The sequence below is a fragment of the Malaclemys terrapin genome, chromosome 10 (assembly GCF_027887155.1).
Source record: "Malaclemys terrapin pileata isolate rMalTer1 chromosome 10, rMalTer1.hap1, whole genome shotgun sequence".
NCBI lineage: Eukaryota > Metazoa > Chordata > Testudines > Emydidae > Malaclemys > Malaclemys terrapin.
Window position 1 is genome coordinate 68,889,848 of NC_071514.1, and position 26,504 is coordinate 68,916,351.

At 42.9% G+C, this 26,504-nt stretch overlaps 2 long non-coding RNA genes across 3 annotated transcripts in view; both read left to right on the plus strand.

Moving 5' to 3' along the window:
• Nucleotides 1-26,504, plus strand: part of LOC128843925 (uncharacterized) — a 230,061-nt gene that overhangs the window by 118,457 nt on the left and 85,100 nt on the right. The window lies entirely within an intron of this gene.
• Nucleotides 374-25,377, plus strand: LOC128843927 (uncharacterized). Its single transcript, XR_008446394.1, has 3 exons — nucleotides 374-485; nucleotides 1,106-1,162; nucleotides 25,208-25,377. It is a non-coding gene; the product is annotated as an uncharacterized LOC128843927 (long non-coding RNA).

Genomic DNA, 26,504 nt, shown 5'->3' on the forward strand with positions numbered 1-26,504 from the left:
TCTGGTGTGGAGCTACAGGGACTCCAGGTACATAGCTCTACCCATGTGCTGAGCCCCAGTTTTGAGAGGTGGGGAAGATCTACTCTAGGGCCCAAGCTGCTGGGGAGGGTGAAATCCATTCTTTGTATGGAACAATCAGGGATCAATATGGGCACAGATTACCTCTTTATTTGCGTCTGATTTTCCCACACAACCAACCTCTCTGAAACCAAACTGCAAGTGTCAAAGGGACTGCAAGTAACATTCAGGTTCCTAACCTTATGAACACACACTATGGTCCTGTCCTGAATCTTGTGTCCTCATTTAGACTGTGCACAGTGGGTGTAAACTGCTAGCACTTCGCGTTCTTTTGCCCTTGTCTTACAAAGGTATAAACGATGACACAAGGTGCAGGGCTGAGGAGAAGTGGGCTCCATGAATCAATACCACTGTGAACAAGATCCGACTACAGAGAAAAGAGTGAAAGTGACTGTGACTGGAGAAATGTAAGTAAGAGAGCCCAAGCCTTGCCAGTGTAGGGATTGCTGTTCAATGCCATCTGAAAGCCAGATCCTCAGCTGCTGTAAATTGAGCTAGCACCGTTTCCCCAGGGCCCTGCTTGGTTTATGTGACATGTATAATGGAGAAACAATCAAAGGATGAAACATCCCCCCCAAACTCTGCTAACATCCAGAGAAAAATGTGTGTGTTAAGTGTTAAATGAAAGTGAGTCAATGACATCTGTCTCTTAATTAAAGTGGACGGTTGGAGTCTGTTATAGCCACAAGAATTTATTATAAGAGAAGCAGCCTGAAGGAGTAACATCAACACACTCATTAGGAACCATAGAAAGGTGTTAATTAGGGAATGTGTGATCCTACCATCAGACCAATTTGGGGAAAAAAGGTGAATAATATGGAGATGAGCTGCCAGTAATATAATATATCATAATTATAGTGCACATTCCACTGGCATTAATGGCAGTGGGGTAGCAGGATGGGATGCTGGTTAATTCACATTAATGTCAAGTCAGGCAGTTAAAATTTTAAAAAGTAAATGAGGAAGTCTATTTGACTCTGAGCAGGCAATTAACATTCACTTTCTTTCCAAACTCCTCCATTAACAGCCTTGAAAAAACCACTTGTGTTTGACAGGAGAAAAGACATCTGAACTGTCCAATAATGTAAGTAGCAAACTAACTAGCAGGGCTTCAGATAGTATTATTGGCATAGCTGTGACATAACTGCATATGACACTCAAGCAGGTACATTATGCTAAGCAAGCAAATACAATCGCTGACCTGAAGTGTTTATAAACTGAAGTCACAAACAGTTAAGTAGCAGTTCGGTGTGTGCGCACGTCCTCAGAGTCAGGAGTGGTTTCAAAAGAGACTTGAAGAAGGGGATGATACTTGGTGTAGAAGAGTTGTGATCCCCACATGAGATTAGATGGATAGAGTTTAAAGATGGAATAGATTTAAGCAGGCATTTTCACTAGCTAAATTAAAGGTATAGAATTTCCGTTGTCTTCATTGAAGCAAACCCTATTCTTGTTGCTTTGGTAGGCAAAGAGCTTATTAATGTTAGGGATGTGCAAAGATAAAAAGCCAGAGATGACAAACTCTGCTGTAGGTGGCTTAACATTTTTTAATCAGAGTCTGATTTCTTAAAACAACTACTTTTTAAGGGGAGGCAAACAAACCCAGAGCATGTAGTACTGTACCCCATACCCGTGAGCGTTCCTTCCAATTTGGGGCCCTCTGTGGACAGCTAGTTTTGAGCCGTACTAATGCTGTCCTTTGTTTCCACATTCAGTTGCTTATTTGTGGAATTGTTGCTGAAAAACCAAGTGAGAATGTGCTTTATTGCCTCTATATGTGTAACATGCTTTAAAGTGTGGGTCATATCTCACCTCGAGCACCTCATCCACAGAAGGTAAGAGCCTACCATTGGAGCCCACTTAACGGAGTTGCTCGTTTTGTTCATGCAGTAGTGTTCTGTGCTTTAGTGCTGAAGGTCCAAGATTCAAACCCTGCTGGCTACCCACTTAGAGGGTCATTACACATTCTCAGCTTCAGAATGATTATGTAATCAAGGGAGTTGCCTGGATAGTCGCAGACCAAGACAGCGTCAACGTCCAAGTTGAAGATGTAATTCGCTTGCAGTAAATCTTGCAGGACACATTTTTTTGTGGGCAGCAGGGTGGTGGAGCCCTTCCTTCTCCACCTCACAGCCAGCTGGGCCCATGTGCTTCAGTAAGTTATGCTGGGCTCAGTGGAGAGGATGACACTGAGATATTTCCATATCTGTGGGGCTGCGTGGCTTTGTGCAGCTTGGGTTTCCCAAGGTGGCATCTCAGACTGATATAATTTCCTGGGGTCTAATGAAATTTCCAAAGTTTACTGGGATAGAAAATTGTTTCATGAGAGCCTTTAACGCAGCATTAAAAGGTCCTGTGGGAGGGCTGGCGTCCTGCTAGAGACACTGATGATAAATGATGCCGACACACAACAGCAAGGAGAGCTGTCCTGTAGATGTGTATTTGCACACAGGGCTTACGATATTTAGATATAACAATATCTGTGCAATCTTATGTCTGAGCTTTCCAGCTTATTTTGCTTCTCTCTAAATTAAAAAGGTACTTGTAGGAAAAAGAAGGCCTAAATTTTCTCCCAGTTATATCTGTTTTACATCGGTGTAAATCCATTTTCCTCAACTGAGTTATTCCTGATTTATACCGGTTGCGATGTGGGAAGAATTGGATCTTAAGTGGATTAGAGAAAGAGACGAGTGGCTTGATTCCAATTCACCTCCCATCTACTCCAGTGTAGATCAGAAGTTGCTCCATTAAGCTCAGTGTGAAACTAGTACAAGGGAGAGGAGAATCAGACCTCCCTGGGATCTATGCCCAGAGCTGCCTCTAACTTGCAGTGGCTCAGATTCCGCCACTCCTTTTTATTTGAGTAGTACCTCATTCTGCAAAGGCTCCTGTTGATTTCTATAGGAGTATATGAAGGAGTACGACGATTCTACTCAAGGTGAATTAGGGCAACAGAAAGTTGACCTAAGTGAACTTGGACAAGTCCATGTAATTGCTTGAACCTCAGGCTCCTCAGCTATAAAATTAGGTTACTGCCTACCTCAGTGGTGTGCCGTGAGTTGAAATTAATGTTTGTTAAGGTAGACGGGCCATATAGTATAAATGCAAAATAGTAGCACAGCTCCCAGAATCAGATGGTTTTGAAAGAAGATGCTTTAGAGAATTCTGTGACATGCCCCAAAAGTCCAACTCTATAGAAAATGTATTATCATTCATGGCTGGATACCAATGCTATTACCTTTTGCATCTCTGGTAACAAGGGATGGGTTTGAATCAAACCGCTGGAGCTTTAGGTTTGTTCAAAATCTAACCCAGGTTGAATCTTAGTTTTCCAAATAGCCCATCTTTCTAACTGCCCTCCTCCCACCCAAAAATGGATTCTCAAAATTCAGGTTCTACTAATGCTTACTCATATAGTTGGATCATGCTTTTCCAAGGACCTATTATGTAACCTTGGGCAAATCTCCATGCAGCTTTCTCTTCCTATCCTTTGTGTTGTTTATGTAATTATAAGCTTTTGGGGAGCAAAGACTCTTACCCTGTGCCTGTATGGTGACTACCACAACTGAATCCTGAGCCTGCTTGGAGCCTGTAGAGGCTACTGGAATACCAATAGTAAATAATACTGGGCCTGATTCAGCTCTCACTCAGTAAATTAGGAGTTACTCTATTGAAGTCAATGATGTCACAGAGGTATTACTGAGGGGAAAAAAGCAGATGTCCGTTAGAACTGATCAAAAGTGGTAGACAAAATAATTTGCAAAAATGATATGTAAATGTGTCATTAGCTAAACCAACTCTAATGAATCACAGGCACAAAGGACTTGATTCAGATCCTGTGTCCTCCACTGTTACACCAATATTGTTTGTTCAGCTTTGGTGGAATTTGTGCTGATTTACATCTGTGTGATCAAAATCAGAATCTCACTGTGAATTTTTCTATATGAATTTTTCCATACAATATCTTTCCATACTACAGCTATTTAGTTCTAGCTAAACATATATTTATACATCTAACCCATACCTAGCAGCAACAAATTCATACTGCTGAGAGAACAGAGTGCTGGGTTAGCTGCCAGGGAGCTAGTCTCTTCTGCATTGTTTTATGAATCAATATCATTCCCCTCACGTCTCCACCTGGTGTGCTATATCTATGAAATCTGTGTCAAATGTCAGGACAGGATTTTCCAGGGTTGCTGCTGCTGAGAAGAGGCAGAAAGATCTGTTACAAATGTACAGGGATGTGGGTAATTCAGGCTCAAAATGTTAGTATTTCATCAAGAACCAGCCCAAACAAACACAGGGTTTTACTAACAAAGATCAGTAAATGTTTCCATTATTTACATTTTCATTGACAACTGTTCTTCGTTTAAATCCAAGCATTCCCTTCCTCAAACGTCACAGCATTGGGCTAGTGCAGGTGAACTTGAAAGTGAAACTGTCTGGAAACGAAAGTGACATTGACAATTGTATGTTAGTTCTCCACGTTTAAGGTATATAGAGCAAACAAATCTGCACAGATAGAGAAAAGTAAATGGTTTGAAGAAGTCATTCAGTTTTAATGCCATCCTCCCCATGGCTCAGGCCCATAAATGAGAGGATCATCTTTGACTTGTTCTATCTTGTCCCCAGGACATACAGAAAATGCTCAAAACTTCCCGCTTCTTCCAATTCAACACTTTTAAGAACTAGCCTCTTCATCCAGGCCCTAGTTATTACCTGTTTGATTGTTCTTTGGTCTCTCTGTCACCTATGTTGCCCCCCTTCAGGCCACACAAAATGATGCTGTCAGAATAATCATCCTTACCAGTCACTCTGGCCATGACACTTCCCATGCACAGTTTTTGCTGCTCTCTGCTGTCTTCTCTTCTATTACAGCAAGCCAAGCTGCTTGTTATGAGCGTCAAGGTCTTTCACAACCCTGTCCCTCCTTACTCATCTGCTGTTGTCCCTTTTATACCCCTGCTCCCATCCCCTCCACTCCCCCAACTATGCCAGCTCCCTTTCTGCCCATTTCTCCCATGGCCCTCTTTGCTTCATCAGCCATACTACCCCTTATGCCTGGAATGTCCTCCCTCATCTGGTCTGAAAGGTACCCTTTTCTCTTTCAAATCCACCCACAGTGCCCACCTCTACTGAGACACCTCCAATGCTTTGCCCACTCATAATGGCTAAGGAGTGGGTGGTTGTGCTCATAAAAGAATAACTTTGTATTTATCCCACAGCCTTGGTCTGTTGCCCGTCTTCTGACGCTGAGTTTTCTCCGACGTTGGCTGTGTCTTCCTGGGTATATAAACAGTGGCTATCATGTTGTGGACAGTGGAAATAAATCTTAATAACTTCCATGTGTAATTCCACCCATCCTCCCCAGCAGTAATGTATGTAGGTTGGAGAGGCATCCTGCGGTACCATTAATTCTTGCCATTTAAGTGCTGCTAACTGTATCCAAAGAAGCTCTGTTCTCCAAATGAAAAACCTATGGCCATTACTCAGTCTTTCTCAATTCCTGTCCCTCAGCAAAAATTAAGCTGCTCTTTTATAATTGAACAAGTGTTTTTTCGCTTGCTAAACATGCTACTTTGTATTAAGATTTAGTCCTGCTTTGTCTGCTTCTGAAAGGGAAAACAACGCTGGCGTAATGTAATGGAAGAGCGGAGTTATCTTCCTCCAGAGATAATTACTCTGAAGATAATTACATCTGAAAAAGGGGCCATTGAAACCTTGCAACTTATTTTTCATAGGGATGTGTGTGAGTGTGTGTGTGTGTGACTCCCATGCACAGCTTTGGTCTGCTTTTGCTTGCACCACACAGACAATGAGAACATAGAGTTTGACAGACTGGAGCAGACCCATTGTCCGTCTAGTTCAGTATCCTGTCTCCAACAGTCACCAGCACCAGACACTTCAGGGAAAGGGGCAAGAAACCCTCCAGTAGGCAGCTGTGCAACAATCTGCCCCCAGAGAAAGTTTCTTCCTATCCCTCTGTACTTAGAGGTTGACATATGCCAATACGCAACTTTTGAGTTAAACTATGTCTTGTTGGATCAAATATTAGGTTTTCACCACTATGAACTGGATTCCTGAGATCTGCTGCACTGGTGTAATTCTTTGTAACTCTATTGATTTCAACAGAGTAACGCCAATGTTATACTAGCACACGTGAGATCAGAATCTGGACCACATTTTTCCAAAGAGAACATGAACGTATGTTCTGTGATATGTTTCTTTTAAACCTCACTGCTCTTCTCCTTTGCAAAAGCACATTCTGAGCTGGTTTTTCTGTAATGCTCTTCAGTTCCACAGCTTATATACTGCCAAATGAAGTACTTCAGTCAAGCAAGTGCTATTCTTAATCAGACCAAGCATCCCAGGGTAATTCAGCTATTTCCTTTTGGACAATGAGAAGCCATTAGCAGGTTCACACCATTTTGCCCTTATTTAATTACACCCCAAGGAGAGGATTGAGCTTACAGGCTTGCTGAATTCTAAGGTGACCCAGTAAAGACTCCAGGCATGAAGGCTTCTTTTTAATATTTCATGCCAAGTCCTAGCAGCAGCTTGCAGTAGAACAGGTTTCAGTTTCACTCAGTGCACATGTACAATGACTTCTATTCATTGTCACAGCGATGTCCATTTCAGAGACTAGCATACAAAACCATCAAATGTGTATTAGCTCTGTGAGGTCCAGCGACTCTTCCTAAAGTGGGTAACAGTCAGATTTGGATATGATGGTGGCAGATTTGCCTTTATTCCCCCAAACAGATTCTGCGGCACTGTTTGTGCACAGGGCAGTTAACGAAGTAGTAATGAAGGAAAATCCCCTGCACTGTGAAGAAATATACTTTGGCTTGGGGTTCCCTCTGTATTGGTGGGTGGGGAGGTTTCCATAGTACTGTTAGTACAGCCTCTGGTATGGTTTAGGCAATGCTGCCAAACATGCAGTATGACATTTATTGCTCCATGGGACATGCTGACAGAACTCGGTAGGTGATCGTAATACCTCAAGGCCCTCGGAAAAAAATGGTCTCCCCTTCTATTGCAGCCTTGGCTGGGGCATACCACTGGTTCCTCCCTTTGTTTTTTTTTTAACAGGAAACCATCCACTACTCCCCTAGCATCCCTCACATATACCCATCCAGCTCCAAGTGTGGACACACTGCCTATTATATACCTCCTCCCCATAGCTGGCCCAACTGGCAGGGCACCGGAATTTGGGATAGACAAGGAGGCAGGAGAGGTGATCAGGTTGATTTAGGACAAAGCAGAACACTGAGGCCTCGAACGTGAACATTTAACATTTCTCAGTGCAAATATCATGATTCTAACGATTGTTTCTATCCCTTTGGGTCTGCTCTCACACAGAGCTATTTTATCATTTGTCCATGTTAAATCTGTGGCTTCCTTTCTGCATTTTAACAGAGCTGTCATAGTCCCGGGGTAGTGAGTGGGGGAAGCAGGGCTGAGACAGGGAGAATTTTATTAGAGATGAGCTTTGCTGAACGGCTGGATAGTAACCTGAATATTAAAAAAACGGGACCACATCATGCCATTGATTCAGTCCATTGATTTAATTTAGGAGTTCTGCAATGGTGCAAGTACGGCAGTATGTGTCCGGTATGCCATACCAGTAAGCTATTTATAGCCAGTACATGTACCGGAAAGACACAGGAGGAGCAGAACGCCGGCAGCTCCTTCAGTGTGGCTGTACCACCCCCAGCCCTTCCACGCAGCTGCATCTAGGGTCTCCGGTCTGGGGTCTGTAGGCAGCCCCGCCAGAGGACAGGGCTGGGGGCAGTAGAGCTGCGCTGGAGGAGCTGCCGGCATGGGGCTGCCCAATGTTCTGCTCCTTTCACCATTGTGGATCCCAGGAGAGCCCTGCAGTTGAGAAGTCTCCAGTACAGCAGGAGGAGGACAGAGTCCTTCCCCCATCCCACCCCAGGTAACGTGGGCTGGATCATAGGGGAGAGAGTGTGGGGGACTGGGGAGAGGGCGGATCATGTGAGGGGTCACATGCCCCCCCCTCCCTTTAGCTGGTGCAGCATATCAGTAAGAAATGAATTCTACTTGCACCACTGGAGTTCTGCTTGTGAATCAGTGGCATGACATGGCCCCAAGGTATCTGATGGCGTGCAAACCTGGAAACCATTTCCTGTAGTGAAGAGTTGTGGCACAGTAATTAGAATTCATCCATAGCTCGTTAGCAATTTTATTTTTTGACTTGCCTGTAACTATCACAGGGGGGGAAAAAAATCTAGCAATGGCTTCCAACTGCAAAACTGAGCTCCAGAACACCCCACACCTTAGTGCAGTGTTTCTCAAACTGGGGTTGCTGCTTGTGTAGGGAAAGCCCCTGGTGGGCCGGGCCGGTTTGTTTACCTGCCCTGTCTGCAGGTCCGGCCAATTGCGGCTCCCACTGGCTGCGGTTTGCTGCTGCAGGCCAATGGGGGTTGCTGGAAGTGGCGGCCAGTAAGTTCCTCGGCCCGCGCTGCTTCCCACAGCACCCATTGGCCTGGAGCAGCGAACCGCGGCCAGTGGGAGCCGTGATCGGCCAGACCTGCGGACGGGGCAGGTAAACAAACTGGCACAGCCCTCCAGGGGCTTTCCCTACACAAGCTGCGACCCCAGTTTGAGAAACACTGCCTTAGTGGTCTCCAGATTTGAGTGTCTTAGATGAATTTCTATTCCAAAGTGTGTGTGCTAGTGAACTGTGAACTAGTGTCCAGAAGGGAGTGAACTCCCTCAGTGTACTTGGACCCTTGGAATATTTCTGTAGCAAGCGTATTGGTAACCATCCCAAGATGCAGTTCCTAATCCTCCCTCCTTTCCCCGCCTCATGTAAAACACTAATTACTTGCAAAAAGAGACACAAAAATCTTGTTAGTATGGTTGGAGGTGAGAGCATCATAGTTAGCTTTCTTCTCTTTGTATTTTTTATGAATGAAAGCTGAAAGGGCAGATGGGAATTTCTTGTAAGTGGTGTGTGTGTGCATGCGCACAACCTGTGGGGAAGAGGATGTGGAGTTGTAAGAGTTTGTGCATTTAATGTCATATGCCCCAATCCTGCTGTTCCATAGAAGCCAGTTGGAGTGTAACCTGAATCAGCTGTGCAGGGTCAAGCCTATGGACCGAAATGCATATGCACTTGAGAAGAGAGCAGGCCACAGTCTGCTTTCAGGTATGCACATGCAGCTTCTAATGAAGTCAGTGGGAATCTCACATAGGTATGAGAGGGCTGAATTTGATTCTGGTGCTACCTGAATGGCTTCAATGGAACTGGGCAATGGCTGAATTCCCAGTTGCTTATTTTTGTCTGGCAGAGCTATGATTCTATATGCTGTCTTCAGTTATGTATGCACTGACTTGCTGGAGTCTTCTCAGGAGAAGAGAGTGCAGACGAGCAGTTAGAAAAAAGCTTTGTGTCTCTTGGGTTTACTTCCTGGTGTTGATCAGAGGACAATCAGGCTATATAAGGACGAGCAGGCTGTGTGCAATATGAACATGTTATTGGCACTTAACAGATAAACAAGGAGAAGCAAATGAGCCACAACAATAAATAATATTATGAGCACTTCACTGGGGATCGGTTGCTTTTTAATTATCCTTTATTATTTTCAAATAATGTAACTGACATTGACACTGAGTCTAAATCATCACAAGTAAAAAGCAATAGGGAAAATAAAAGAATAATGTAGGAATGGCAACGTGTAAATAACAATAGCTTACAGCACTGTTTGCCTACTACTGTATCCTACAAATCCATTAATCTCTAATTTGGCATTTCAAGTGCCATTAATTGGTCTTGCAATTTTAAGTCTAGACCATTACATTAATGGCTTATATCTGTAAAGAGAGAGAAAATGGAACGTAAGGCCCTGATCTTGCAAACGCTGATGCTTAGCTTTATGTATGTGAGTAGTCCCACTGAACTCCCATGCATACATTGTGTGTTTGCTGGATTGGGGCTGGACTGCCCCTGGGACACCTGCCCTAGAGCATGCGTCCTGGTCTGTTCAGTTAAATTCAGTTGTTATTCCACACCGCTTTGCATTTGAGTAGATCGTCTGCAGTTGACATATGAGGTGATCATTCACAGCGACTTGTGCCATGCTATTTCTGGATGCCAGTCACACTTTTGGTACCAGTTTTGTGCTCTGTCTCTTCAATACCAAGTGCTGTGTAGTAGCTAGGGATCAGATAGGAACAATGGAATTACCCAGTGGCGGATTAATAATTTTGCCGCCCCTAGGCCGGGAAATAATTGCCGCCCTGGCCCCGCCCAGACTCCGCTCTTTTCCCGCCCCCATTCCAACCCCCTTCCCAAAGTCCCCGCCCCAACTCCACCCCCTCCCTTCTCCTATTGGATCCCTTCCCCAAATCCCCGGCCCCGCCTCTTCCCCCAGCGCGCGGCGTTACCCCTCCTCCTCCCTCCCTCCCTGCCCCGTGAAACAGCTGTTTCGCAGCGCAAGCGCTGGAAGGGGAGAGAAACAGGATGCCGCGGTGCGCTTGCAGAGGAGGCGGAGGTGAGCCGGAGCAAGTGGGCGGGGCGCGGATGGGAGCTTCCGCCCCTGCAAATTTGCCGCCCTAGGCCTAGGCCTTGTGGGCCTAGGCAATAATACGGCACTGGAATTGCCATCAAACCAGTGTTACATCTCCCCTGATGTCCTAGTATGATAAACTCTGCTTGAATTAAATTTCATTGTTGCTATTGCCATATGAGACCCATCCTCTAAGACTTATAATTTTGAGTTATTTAAAAAGCCCATACTCTGATCTGAGTATCATACTCCACTGATCTGCCCCTATATTGCCTAACTTGTCTGGGCAAGATTTTTCCTCTTTTAAAAGAAGAAACAAAAGGAGGAGGAAGCATAATTGTTGGGACAGTGCACCAGACTGGGAGTCCAGAACCCAAGTTCTGCTCCTGACTCACTGTATAACTGTGGACAACCCCTCACATCCACATTTTCAGAAGTCACCACTGAATTTGTGTCTATTTTTGGGTACCCAACTTGACTCAATATTCAAAGGTGCTAAGTATCTACAGCTCCTATTGACTTGAAATGGAATTGTGGATGCTCAGCACTTCTGCAAATCCGAGCCAAGGTATTTCGAAGTAGTTATCCCCCAAAATGGAAGCACTAATAATCAGTGGCCACTTCCGCAAAGGTAGTCCTAATGCAAAGCTCTTTAATGGCTTCAGATTAAAACTACTGTATAAACGCAAAATGTTATTTAAAACAGAATGGGACAAATTTAGCCCTAGTGAATGTGGCCCAAGCTGTGTAGATTATGGGTACAATCCTGTTCCCGTTGAATTCAATAGTAAAATGCCCAGTGGTTTTAGTGGGAACAGATTCAAGTTCTACACCACCGGTTTTTCTAGTGGTCTCAGATTTAAAGGTGATTTTGTATTTTGGAGTATTCACTAAGCCATGGAATCATGGGGGGAGGGATAACTCAGTGGTTTGAGCATCGGCCTGCTAAACCCAGGGTTGTGAGTTCAATCCTTGAAGGGGCCACTTAGGGATCTGGGGCAAAATCAGTATTTGGTCCTGCTAGTGAAGTCAGGGGGCTGGACTCAATGACCTTTCAAGGTCCCTTCCAGTTCTATGAGATAGGTATATCGCCATATATTTATTTTATTTATTTTTTTATCATAAAATCATATAAATGTAGGGCTGGAAGGCACCTCAACAGACCATCTAGTTCAGTGACCCTCAACTTTTCCAGTCTACTGTACCCCTTATTTGTTTTGCATACCCCAAAGTTTCACCTCACTTAAAAACTACTTGCTTATAAAATCAGAAATAAAAATACGAAAGTGTCACAGCCCACTATTACTGAAAAATTGCTTACTTTCTCATGTTTACCATATAATTATAAAATAAATCAATTGGAATATAAATATTGTACTTACAGTTTAGTGTATAGTCTGTAGAGCAGCATAAACAAGTCATTGTCTGTATGAAATTTGAGTTTGTACTGCCTTTGTAGTGCTTTTTATGTAGTCTGTGGTAAAACTAGGCAAATATCTAAATGAGTTGATGTGTACCCCCCCGGAAAACCTCTGTGTACCCCCAGGGGTACACTTTCCCCTGGTTGAGAACCACTGGTTTAGTTCATCCCCCTGTGCTGAGACAGGATTAAGCATGCCTAGAACATCTCTGTCAAGTGTTGGTCTAACCTGTTCTTAAAAATTTCCAAGAATAGAGATGCCACAACTGCCCTCGATAACCAGGTCCAGTGCTTAACTATCCCTATAGTTAGTTTTTTCCCCTAATACCCAACCTAAATCTTTGCTGTAAGCTAAGCCAATTGCTTCTTGTCCTACCCTCAGTGAACCTGGAGAACAATTGATCGCTGTTCTATTTATAACAACCTTTTACTTATTTGAATACTGTCATCAGGTCCCTGCTTAGCCTTCTCTTCCCTAGATTAATCAGGCCCAATTCTTTAAATCTTTCTCCATAGGTCATGTTTTCTGAACCTTTTATCATTGTTGTTGCACTCCTCTGCGCTCTCTCTTGTTTGTCCACATCTTTTTTTGTGTGCCACTCAAAACTGGACACAGAACCTCAGCTGAGGCCTCACTAGTGCTGAGTAGAGCAGGATGATCACCTCCCATGTCTTGTAGAGGACAGTCCTCTTAATATGCTCCAGAATGACATTTGCTTTTTTCACAACAGCTGTTTACTCATTTCCAAATTGTGATCCACTATTGCCCTCAGATCCTTTTCTGCAGTCCTGCTGCCTAACCGTTATTCCCCATTTTATATTGGTGCATTTGACTTTTCATTCCTAAGGACTTGTCTTCACTACCAGGGAGATCAACGCTGCTACAATCAATGCAGCGAGTGTCAATTTAGTGGGTCTAGTGAAGACCCACTAAATTGATGGCAGAGCACTTTCCAGTGGACTCCGGTACTACAGCTCTCCCAGAAGAGTAAGGTAAGTCCACTGGAGAGGCTCTCCTGTTGACGCAGCATGGTGTAGACAGTGCGGTAAGTCGATCTAAGTTGCGTCGACTCCAGCTATGTTATTCATGTAGCTGGAGTAGCGTAACTTAGGTCGACTTACCCCAGTAGTGAAGACAAGCACTAAGTGTAGTACTTGAAATTTTTTTATTGAATTTCACTTTGTTGATTTCAGACACATTCTCCAATTTATCAAGATTGTTTGAATTCTAATTCTGTCCTTGCAAACCTTCCCAGCTTGATGTCACCTGCAAATTTTATGAGTATACTCTGCACCCCAGCATCCAAGTCCTTTTCCTTTTCCCCGTTTCGCTTTTAAAACTAGTACTGTGAAATAGCAGGTAATGAGATTTCTTGGGGGTGCCCCTATATCTCATTTCCTGGCACCCTGTGTTTTGCAGATTGAGTCCTTGGCACGAGCAGCACTATTATTTTTTTGTTTTATCAGCATTTTTAAGAAGCAAGAAGTGACTGTCATTGTCAAGGGCTTCAACAATCCACACAGTTCCAGGCACCTCACTATGGGTGTTCATTGGAATAAGCTCATAAAGCATTCAATAAAAAGCGATAACACTGTCTTCAGAAATTAAGAATGCCTGGTATTCCTCCAGTTACGCAATGCAGCAAAGAACAACAAACCTAATGAAGGAGAAGGAGCAACTAGAATGGTAATCACAATTTTAAAAAATTACACATTTATAATTTAGGAAGCTTGTTATTGTCAATAGCAGCTTAGGCGACTACGAATTTTCAAGCGTAATTAACATATTCACCTCATAAGCTTTGTACTTTGTTTTTCTCTCCTTCCCCTCCCCTCACCCTTTATTTTCTCAGCCTGTTTTCCACATACCATCTTGTCAAAACATTAGCTTGTAAATTAGCACTCGCAGATAGGCAATTTTTAATAGACCTCCAGCTTATTCTGGTCCCACTGATAATCCTTTGACTCAAAGTATCTATTAAATCTCTAGGAGTGGAACTTTAGTATAAGGGAGTAAACCTTTTAATCTTTAAGGGAAAACAAATGAGGAATGAAATTAAAATGCAACTGTAAAGGTTGAAATAAGGAGGAAGGAGGAGTGACACTAGCAGTGCCTGAGTGCTCCTTTTCCTTCTGATGATAGAATCAATCAGATGCCACCATCTCTGAAAAGCCTTTTTTTTTTTTTCTGGGGGGGCTAATCCAAAGGTCATTGAGGTTGAGGTGCTGCTACTACTGTACTGAGTTCAGTGGCCTTTGGATCAAGCCCTACCTAGGTTCAAAGAAAAAGTCCTCTCTTGAAGTTATTTGAAACCGAAGAGGTAATGGCACTTTAATATCCCTGTTAGCGACACAGATCCATTCTTTGTCCCTACATATATTTAGTTCAGTAGCTTTGACCCTCAAGGTTATATAACAATGAAGTAAAGAGGAACAATAGTAAACCTGGTAGAAGGCCTCCCCAATAGGAACATAGGCTGATGTAGACAGCATAGGAAAGGAATGCTAATATATAAATTATCAGTGGAACTGGTAGTGCTTCCTTTTAAGGTTGCTCAGCACTTTCCATATAAGACCCTGTTTTCAGTTACTTATAACTTTAATCATCTCGCCTGTTTGTTTGTTTAAATTTCAGCCAAAACAATTCAGCCCTTTCTGAAAATGAAGTGAAAGGAAAATACAGTTTTGTAATGTTAAAAAATTCTGGGGGCCTTTGCTTTGAAACCTCTAGCACTCCCATGTTTGGGGGCAGAGGGGTGCCTTTTGCTGTTCCTGTGAAAAATCTGCCCAAGTTATAAAACTTTGAAAAATCTCAGTTTGCACATGCTCACTAGAGACTTAGATTTTAGTAATCAAAGGCTCCGAAGATTCCATGTGCACTGAGTATGCTCCATCTTCTCACAGCTCATGTGTTTGACTGGACTGGATATACACCATTCCCACAGAATGTATACTGTCAGGGAAATCAGGTGACTGGCAGCCAGTGTCTTTGGGGAAGAATATGAGGGTGAGGATGGACAAACCTCACAAAGAGCATAGGTGTGGGGATGACATCTGGGCTCGCTGGGAAAAGAGGTTGGGACAAGGAGTTAGGGGATGTGGAGACAAAGAGAGTAGGCTGGGGAGGGAGAGTGGGACTGGGACCCAGTGGGGATGGGGAACATGGGTGGAGGGGAGAGAGAGAGAGATCAGAGGGAGTGGACAGGGGAAATGGGACTAGTAGGGAGCTGAGGAGCAGTGGGACTTAGAACAGCTGGAAAGGAGACAGGACAAGGCGTGGGGGGTTGAGAACAGCTGGACAAAAAGACTGGGATTGGGAGTGGAGGAGACTTGGACTGGGGAGTCCAGAAGCCTGAGGACTGGAGACTAATTGAGTAGCTGAGGAAAGTGGATCTGGGAGACAGGATGGAGAGGGAGGAGAGAGAGAACTGAGACGAGGACTCATTGCACAGGCAACCTTAATTTCCTAACTTCTGAGAGCTTGACTTTGTCCCCTTAATGTTCCTTTTTAAGTAGTTCTTTTGTGAGTAATATAGGGGAATATTTTCACAGGCACAAATGGGAGTTAGGAACCCAAAATCCCATTAATTTCCAGTGAGCGCTAAGCACCTAACTGCCCTTTGAAAATCTTGCCCATCATCTTTTCACAAATGGAAGCTAGTGCCTGATTCAAAGCCCACTAAAGTCATGAGAGTTTTCCATTTACTTCAGTGGGTTTTAGATCAGACCCCTACGGAGCTTCAGCTAAAGCGATGTACAGAATAGTTCTAGTGCTCCATAGCAAATTATTAAAATGAAGCTGTCAGTCAGTATTCTTACAGCCAGACCCCTGTATTTCATGACCTGGGGGAGATATATCACCCAGACTATCTGAGAGCACGGTCAGCTGAATCAGCTTGTTCTACTACATAGTTATGGTAAGTCTGTCGATCAATATTGTGTGCATTTTTAATACCTTCATATTGAAGTTTCTCATCTCTCTGCATTAATGCTGCTAATAGTTTTGCCTTTTGCTGCAATCAAACAGTCGAACCATAATGTCCTTTTCCTCCCCACTCCCTGCTCTGAGGGTTAATGAGTCCTTCAGCTCTGAAAAGCAAACCTGGGCTGCTGCTTGTTTACTTTTTAAAGGAAAAGATGGAAATCTGAAAAAGAAAAGGAATGTGAAGCTGGAGGGAGAGCTTGGACAGGAGCCATTCTGATAATTCCCCACAATAATAAACCTTCAAGAATCCTTTTAAACATTGAAGACTGTGTCCATCTAATGAGCAGCATCTAACCAATAGGAGCTCATTATTTTCCTGAAAGGGGTGCTTGGGGCGGGAGGGAAGAAGCTACTCTTGTTCAGAAGCTGCCTTAGCAATGCTGTTTGGGTTCCTTACTGTACCACAGCTCCTTAAAGAGCAGTCTGTGACTGAACTGTTGGCTGCTTTCATTAGATTTTTTCTTCAGCAGAACTAACTTTTTACTTACAGTTAAATCAAAAGCACTATGGGCTTCCTGTTTACTTTGGCTTACTTGTCTGTCTTGACTAGGTTTCCATTTGAAGCGCTGTTTGGTCCACCCTTTAACTTTGCCAAATGTAAGGCAAGTCAACTTCGTGATGGGGTGTCCACTCCACATAGCATTGTACCGGGGTTAAGTGGCCAGGGAGGCCAATTAACTCTGCAGGCTGCACCTACAGGAGGAGCTGGGGAGCAGGGAACTAATAGGAAGCAGACTCAGCTGTGCCGGAACAGGCGGGGCCTGTATAAAGCCAGGTAGCTGGCAGGAGATGGGGCTGCTGCTGAGAAAGGACAGTTACTCCCTGGGAAGAGGGAGGAATGTTTGGGGAACTGCTGGGAAAGGCTGCAGGCAGGCAGCAGTCACTCCCTGGGAAGAGGGAGGAAAGTTTAGAGCTAATCCTCAGAGAGACCAGGAGGAGGCGCCCGACTAGCGGTGAGTGGTGCTTCCCGTGACAAACTGAAATGTCACAGAACAAAACGGGGGATTAATCAGAGTAGGGAATGTGGGAAGTGAGAGTTTCAAAAATTCACTTTTCCAAAAATTTCCTACTTTTGTTGTTGCCTCATTTAAAAATGAATGGGTTGGCCTTGAAATTTCAAATTTCTTTGGTTCTGTTGATCTCACCAAGGTTTCGTTTTTTGTCTATTTCTGGGAAGCGTGGTGGTTTAGTTTTGGAGCTATTTGATGACATTTTATCCAAACATGAGATGTCTTGGAGTTTATGAGGGCCGTAAATCCTCTTGTGATCAGACCGTCTCAGGCTTTTTTGCTACCCCAAGGGATGAAGGTAAAAAAAAAAAAAAAGCCGCGATCGGCAGCACTTTGGCGGCATCTCAACCGTGCCGCTTCATTCCTCGGTGGCAATTCGGCAGCGGGTCCTTCGCTCCGAGACGGACTGAGCAACCTGCTGCCGAATTGCTGCCGAAGACCTGGACGTGCCACCCCTACCCATTGGCCGCCCCAAGCACCTGCTTCATTTGCTGGTGATAAGCCTGCTTGTGATAAGCCTACAGACTAATGGATTTAAGAATTCAATAGCCTAAGAAACATTGTCCCAGCCAACTCAAAGTCCATATCTGAGTGCGTAGACTTAGATGCCCACAGCTGAAGGCTTCAAGGGCAACTTTATGTAGCTTGCATGGCCTAGTTGACTCAGCTGAATTCCTCAAAGATACAGAAACTCATAAATACATCTCATGGTACTGGATCCCTCTTGACCTTTGCTTCCACTAGGCCTGATTCAATGCACATTGAAGTCGCTGGAAAGGATCCCACTAATTTCAATGGACTTTGGACCATCCCATAGCAAATATAACCTCGTGTAATTGATTTATGGTGTATATATAGTTAGTTGTGAACTATGTTTTATAAGGATTTCAGCTGAAAGCTGATTGGTTTATGCTGAATACATTTTATTGACTAATTGGACGTCTCAGTTCTACAGAGAACCATGCAGGCCTCAGCCTTCCACATCCATACAGAGGCCCATTGGCTTCAGTGGGGTTCCATGCAATCACAGAGGCCTGCCAGACTGGTTCTCTTTGCAGGACTGGGACAATAATTTGCATGACAGATTAAAATCACTATCCTTTAAACAATGTACAAAAGCTACAGCAAAAAAAACCTGTATGGCTTCTCATTAAATAGGTGAATTTACAAGCAAACCACTAATATTATCTCGAGCAGATATAACTAAGGCAGAGCTACCATAGGATTTTCATGAAATGTATAACATACCACACCTACATCAATGGCAATCTAGTTTTTCATATGAATACAACCTTCAAAGGAGAATTTAATGACCATTTACCACTTGTTGATGAGTACTGTCCTTTTCCCTTCAAAACCTGATTTATAGTGAATGTTTTATTTGGGAGCTGTCAGCATAGATTAGAGGTTGCACGGAGTGCAGATTAGTAAGAAGACTCCCCTCTTTTACAGAACTGGTGTAATAACAGCAACCATTATGTCAGCCTAGAAATGCATTCCAATTAATTAATACATATTCTTTTTACCAATTGTCAAATTAAATATATGGTGACTTCTGCTAGTAATAGATGGCAATTGAAATGCATGACCAGATATTTAGAGTACAGCTTTAAAAATGCATTGAGCTTTTTCATCCACACTAACTCTAATACTGTACCAAGATAGGGAAGACCGAAAAAAGGGATGGGCTAGCGGGAGGAAGCAAAGTCCAGTGGTTAGGGTGTTAGTCTGGGATGTGAGACCTGGCCTCAATTCCATGCTCTACCAGGAGCTTCCTGTGTGATCTAGGTCACTTAATTTAAAAATTGTAAAAACGCTTAAGTGACTTAGCAGCAGAATCGGCTCTAGGCACCAGCAAAGCAAGCACGTGCTTGGGGCGGCACAATTCCAGGGGCGGCATTCCGGCTATTTTTTTTTTTTGCTTGGCAGTTGCGCTCTTGGAGCAACAAATTTTTTGCTGGGGACGGCAAAAAACCTAGAGCCGGCCCTGCTTAGCAGCCCAAGTCCCATTTTCAAAAGGGACAAACATGGCTTGTCTACACTGAAAAGTTAGGTCAACCCAGCTATGCTGCTCATGGGTGTGAAAAGTCCATACCTCTGAGCAGTGTAGTTAAGCTGACCTAACCCCCAGTGTAGACCGCACTAGGTCAATGGAAGAGTTCTTCTGTTGACCTAGCTACTACCTCTCAGAGAGGTGGATTAAGTATGGTGATGGGAGAATCCCTCTGTCACTATAAAAAGCAACAGAGGGTCCTGTGGCACCTTTAAGACTAACAGAAGTATTGGAGCATAAGCTTTCGTGGGTGAATGCCCACTTCATCAGACGCATTCACCCACGAAAGCTTATGCTCCAATACTTCTGTTAGTCTTAAAGGTGCCTCAGGACCCTCTGTTGTTTTTTACAGATCCAGACTAACACGGCTACCCCTCTGTTATCTGTCACTATAGTGAGTGTCTGTACTGAAGCACTGCAGCAGTGCCACTGTAGCATTTTTAAGCATAGATATAGCTTGGGAACCCAATGCTTACTGACTTTCAGTGAGAATTAAGCTCCTGAGTGCCTTAGTTATTTTTGAAAATGGGAGCTAGGCTAGAGTTGAACAAAACTCAGAATTTCTGTCCCATGGGAAATTCTGACACTTTTTTTGTTTTCATCCCAAATTGAAGCGAAAAGTCGAAATTTCAAATTTTTTCCTGGGATGGAAATTCCAAAAAAAAAAAAAAAGAAAAATTGATTTGGAAATTTCAAAACTAGATTTCTGAAATCAAAAAGGAGTCACTTTGGTTTATTGAACTGACATGAAACACTTAGTTTTGAGACAGTTCAATTTTACACAGCATTTTCCCAAAATGATGCGTTGCCTCCTGGGAGTTGTAGTTCAGGAGCCTGCCCCCATTATTCCCTGTGGGCGCCAGACTATGTCACCCATGATGCATCCAGAGTCACGTGACTCCCATGATGCACCACACATCTCGATCAGAGAGAAATCTGTATTATGAGAAAATTTCTGAGTAGCTATTATTTAGGAGCATTTAAAAGTTTTAATTTGGGTCAAATTTTCAAAGATATTTAAATACCTAAAGATGTACCTAGGCACCTAATTCATTTTTATTTCAATGGGAGTTAGGCACCTAGGCATTTTCAAAATCCCCATAGGTGCCTACCTGCATCTTTAGTCACTAAATATGTGTCTCTTATCTGCTAATAGGAACGATAGTACTTTCCTGCATCACAAGAGTGTTTTGAATATAAATACATTAAAAGCTTGTGGGGTACTCAGGTGCTATGTTATTGGAAGCCTTGTAAGTACCTAAGATAGGAGATACCATCTCAGAAAAATCTAAGAGTAAAATCATCCCTTTATATATTAAGTGTCATTTGCAAACACCTTCTTTCAGATACTATGTTAACCTGTACTGAAATAGCTGGCAAGACACCTGACAGTCACATGACTACCAAATAAATACACTTCTTAATTACGGGTTTGTAAAAACGCCAAGGAAATATTTACAATATGTTCATCACCCCTTAAAATACAGAAGCATAAAACTTCATTTTTGTAAACAGCTCTCCAGATTTTATGGAGACACAAAAATGGTTTTATGGGGGGTAGGGGAGATGGAAGTATTTGCTATGCTGAGGATGAAATTCACTTCCTATCACTATAGTTATTGATTTTCTTTTTTTAACAGAAATATTCTGTGGGATGAAAAAGCATCACTGATAACACAGCCTTGACATGAAAGATACTTTAGTTAAAATAGTTTGGTTTAAAAAAAAAAAGTCTTTGAACATCTCAGGGTTTCAGCTTTTCTTTGACAATAATGGTGCTAGAAGTAAGAAAATATCCTCAGCTGGTAGGAACGAGGTTTAAGCAATCAGACACACACAGAGAGAGTTCGTTCAAGTAAGTTTTGAACCAGACTACCTATATATGAATTTCAAATTTTCTCAGTCTTGATGCTACTAAGAGATTCAACATTTTGGGCCTGACCATTCTTGATGGAAAGACTCAGATTGATTTAAATGGGCGTTGGATAAGGGCCATTGTGGGCATTTCCTTTTCTGTTTCTTGTGGTGCAAGCATTCCATAAGATAAGGTTAAGCTATATCCATGCTCTCAAAAAGTCAATAATGCAATAGGAAGTAACTACACCTCTACCCCGATATAACACGACCCGATATAACACGAATTTGGATATAACGCGGTAAAGCAGCGCTCCAGGGGGGCGGGACTGCGCACTCCGGCAGATCAAAGCAAGTTCGATATAATGCGGTTTCACCTGTAATGTGGTAACATTTTTTGGCTCCCGAGGACAGCGTTATATTGGGGTAGAGGTGTAGGTGTTTGTGTGAACACTTCTTGCTTCCTGTTAGTTTTTCTAAACTTAGAGACTACAACTCCCAGCATGCAATACTGGTTCTAGCAACATGACATTTCCCCCCGTCTTAAGACCAAACCCAATTTCACAACAATAATAATGCAATACTTTGCTACTATATTAAACACCAATTAAGTAATTAGAAAATAAATAACCATTTCTTCTTTGTTATTGTTTATGTAACTACAGTTAGAATTCTAGTTATAATTGCAAACTATTAATAATTACGTAAGTCTCTAGTCCGTATAGGTGGCTATCTGACTTTGACAGCATGTCTGTCAGGCCCAATGTCCTATTGGTTATCCTACAGTGTCAGTGGCAAAGTAAAATATTCAGGACCAGTCAGAAGATCTGAAACATCTCTGCTTCACTCCTGGTAAGCAGGTACAAGATGAATAGCATTCCATACCTGACCCTCTGACAGCTTGTAAGGGTATGGTCCTTTTTTGGCAACAAGTTTCAGTGGTGATGTTCTCCTTTTCATAAGATTCCAGGTTATCCTACTCTTACAAATGAACCACATTCAAATTTTGGTCCCTTGGCACCACAGGGTTTATCTGTATGGGTCTTATATTTTTGCTGTTTATATTGAACTGTTTGGTTACTCCTGGCTGTACAGATTTATCAGATGTAGGTCTTTGTAATCCAGCAGTGTTTAATTTAGTGTACATCTCTCTGCCATGCAATAATTCAGCAGGTGAGCTTTATGTTGTGGCATAGGGTATAGCCCTGTAGATTTGTGAGAAATCTGTAGGGAAGGTAGTCCCTGCTTTTCTTTCCAACATAGATGCCTGGAGACTGTTTTTCAAACTTATATTGAATCATTCAGATTTCCCCATTACTCTCAGGTTAACACATGGGTGATCTTCTATATCTAACATTCCTCTCTGCAAGAAAAGTTTCAATTTCCAGTGAGATAAATTACAGTCCATTGTCCAATACCACTTCTTTTGGGTTCCCTTCTCTACTGAAGACTGTCGGCAAGAACTTGATCACTGTACCAAATGTGCTCTGGGACATAAATGCCCCTTCTGGACATTTACTGAAGTAGTTGCACAGGGTGATAGCGTAGCAACAGTCACTCAGCACATTGTCAAATGTACCTATAATATCAATGACAACCTCTTTCAGATGCAGCATGGGAAAAAGAATAGTCTGTTATGGTGGCATGGATCACCACCATCTTGTCATGTAGCTGGCAAGCAATGCATGGTTTTTCAACTTGAGCATCTATTCCCAGCCACCAATACAGGTCCTCTAGATGCTGTTTCATTCTGATTCCAGGCTGGTTCTTTAGAATCACTGACATCATTCTCTGGAAAGTGTTGGGGGCTGATGCTAGTCCATATGGTACACATTTAAAGCAGAATAATCCATCATGCATAATAAATGCTGTGAGATCTCTGCTGTCCTCTGTAGCATAAGTTGGTGACATGCACTCTGTAAATCAAGAGTAGGCAACATCTTTGTGCAATGGAGTTCCACAAACATTTCTTCTATATGTGGAAGTGGATGGCTGTCAATCACAACAGCTATATCGAGCTCCTTTTTGTCTACACAAAAACAAATGCCAGTCTTCTTATTTTGTCACCACTGTGCAATCTCTTCAATAATATAATTCTGTACCAGCTATTTTTAAATCTTGTGATATCGCCTCCCTGACTGAGAATGCTAGACAGCACAACTTCTGTCGTATGGGTGTCACGTTAGGTCGAAGTCTAATTTTGTGAACAAATCCAAATGCACAGCCAAGGGGCTCCTTTTTCCCATCCTCGTTAAGCAGGGAGGCTGGAGTTTGTGGGTAGTGGTGCCAGGTGGAGTAGAAGAAATGCCCCCATTGACTAACAGCATATTTAGTGAGGCAAACAAATCTCTGCTTAGGATGGAGTACCCCTGTGCACAATATAAAATTCTACATCAGAAGTCACGGTTAGAGGGAAGCAACTAAGCACAAGAATGCGGGTCATCAAGTAGTGCACTAGGTGTAAGTTTGGTTCAGTAAGTGTCACGCATCCAAAGTATTGCAAGTAAATCAATTCAGGTAGTATAGAAACTGCAGAGCCATTGTCTGACATTCATTCCATTGCCTGGGGATTCCCTCCTTCGGTAGCAGAAACATGAACAGTGCACATTATTGTATCCACAAGGCATGTGGAGCCGCTTCCGTCCACGCTCAAAACAGGGCAAGTCTACACTACCGCACTACATCGGCGCAGTCGCACCAGACGCATTCTGCCATCGGCATAATTACTCCACCTCAACGAGAGGTGGAAGCCAAGTCAGCGGGAGAGGGTCTCCCACCAACATAGCACAATGTTGACACTGCTTTCAAGTGGATGTAACTTAGTTGCTCGGTGTGGTGGCTTTTTCACATCCCTGAGTGACATAAGTTACATCGACTTAAGCGGTAGTGTAGACAAGCCCATAGTAACGTCAGGCACAGTAATTGCATATACTTGTTGATATGTCTGGTCTTTTGGCAGCGAATGCACCGAAATGCCTTTGCAGGACACGTTGTGTAAATCCACAGCAGTGACATACTTTTCCTCATGTGTTTTTGAAGTCACTGCGCCTGTAATTTCTCCTTTGCATTGCCCTTGTAGTGTTTCGACTGCTTTGTTGTAGTAAACATCTGTAAGGATTGCATGGCTTGGATTACATGTGCTGTACCTGCACTTGTTATTTTTGCCTCCACCATAACTGACTCGATGTTATTAGCAATGGTTATGGCGTTCCGTAGTGTCAAGTCCAATTCAAGGAGTTGGTGTTCTCTGATATGGGACACAACTATTTTCTTCACGAGCTGATCTTGAATCATTTCATCGACCATGTTGCCAGAATTACATGTGACAATCAATTCCTTTAAAGCAGCAATATACAGATACCCCTAGCTTCTGTTCATGCTGGTGAAATGTTTAGTGTTCACCTACCACATTTACTTTAGACGCACACAAAAACCGCTGTAACGTAGTGAGTGCATTATCATATTTATCGTTTATCTGCTCATCTGCTCCAAGGCAGTGAATAAGCAGAACATGTTTTCTTGGTTTGGAAATAAGGACATAGTTCTCAAATACTCAAATCCAACATTAAAAGCAGTTGGAGGCACAACTGGGCTTTGAAGAAAGGGTGCAGGTGCATTCAGGGGCAGGAGTGCCCTCCTCATCACTAGTTTGTGGAATAGTACAGGCTGAGATCAAAAGAGCAAAATCTAACCCATTTTTTTTTATTAAAACAACAATCCATGCAGCTCCACAAACAGCTGCAGTACAGGGGCCTTTGACTCAGCTGTGACATCCATCTACTTACACGTTTTTTCCCCCTGCTTCCTCTTAGTTTTTCCAAACTCAAAGACTACAACTCCCAGATGCAATACTGAACTAGCAATGTCACAGTATACCCAAGCCCTTAAAATGGGGTTCTGAAAAATGTCTGTGGACATAACCATAGAAACAGAGGGACATGCCTGTAGAAGCAGGGGGATGTTATTCCAAGACCCTGGCAGCACAGAGAGTTGAGCACACTACCTTAGTAAGAGATGTAAAGCAGCAGGGCTCGAGAATAAAGATGGCTATTGAAGCCAAGGACTGACCAATTTGGAAATTTTGGAGTATCTGCAGGCATTGGGAGGGGGTGATAGTTTCCTATGTGCTTACTGCTCAGTGAGTACCGTTGGACTGGATGTGATCCAAACTGCCCTTGTGAGCTTCACATTGACTGTAGCATTAGGGTTGATGCCACCTAGAGGGTTACCTACAGAAGTTAAAATAATCACATGCTTTTGTTCTTTTATCAGCCAATCATGTAGAAGTTGTAAAAAAACCTGGATGCTCCTACCACAAAGTATGACACACTGAGGTTATACCAAAAGCAACAGAGGGTCCTGTGGCACCTTTGAGACTAACAGAAGTGTTGGGAGCATAAGCTTTCGTGGGTAAGAACCTCACTTCTTCAGATGCAAGTAATGGAAATCTCCAGAGGCAGGTATAAATCAGTATGGAGATAACGAGGTTATACCAACTACCTTTAGAATAGTACAAAATCTGAAAGCACAAAGGAGAGTACTATTCCCAAAGCATCACATACTCAATAAATATTTTAACAACCCCCAAAGTTGACAAGTAATGTCATTTTGGCATTGTATTAAAACTAGTTTTTCCTGTCTACTGGGAAATGCACATTGCATTACTAAGAAGGCAATGAAAATATTCATTGCTTACCTTGTTCTAAAGGTTTTTGTAGATTCATAGATTCTAGGACTGGAAGGGACCTTGAGAGGTCATCGAGTCCAGTCCCCTGCCCGCATGGCAGGACCAAATACTGTCTAGACCATCCCTGATAGACATTTATCTAACCTACTCTTAAATATCTCCAGAGATGGAGATTCCACAACTTCTCTAGGCAATTTATTCCAGTGTTTAACCACCCTGACAGTTAGGAACTTTTTCCTAATGTCCAACCTAGACCTCCCTTGCTGCAGTTTAAACCCATTGCTTCTTGTTCTATCCTTAGAGGCTAAGGTGAAAAAGTTTTCTCCCTCCTCCTTATGACACCCTTTTATATACCTGAAAACTGCTATCATGTCCCCTCTCAGTCTTCTCTTTTCCAAACTAAACAAACCCAATTCCTCCAGCCTTCCTTCATAGGTCATGTTCTCAAGACCTTTAATCATTCTTGTTGCTCTTCTCTGGACCCTTTCCAATTTCTCTACATCTTTTTTGAAATGCGGTGACCATAACTGGACACAATACTCCAGCTGAGGCCTAACCAGAGCAGAGTAGAGCGGAAGAATGACTTCTCGTGTCTTGCTCACAACACACCTGTTAATACATCCCAGAATCATGTTTGCTTTTTTTGCAACAGCATCACACTGTTGACTCATATTTAGCTTGTGGTCCACTATAACCCCTAGATCCCTTTCTGCCGTACTCCTTCCTAGACAGTCTCTTCCCATTCTGTATGTGTGAAAATGATTTTTTCTTCCTAAGTGGAGCACTTTGCATTTGTCTTTGTTAAACTTCATCCTGTTTAACTCAGACCATTTCTCCAATTTGTCCAGATCATTTTGAATTATGACCCTGTCCTCCAAAGCA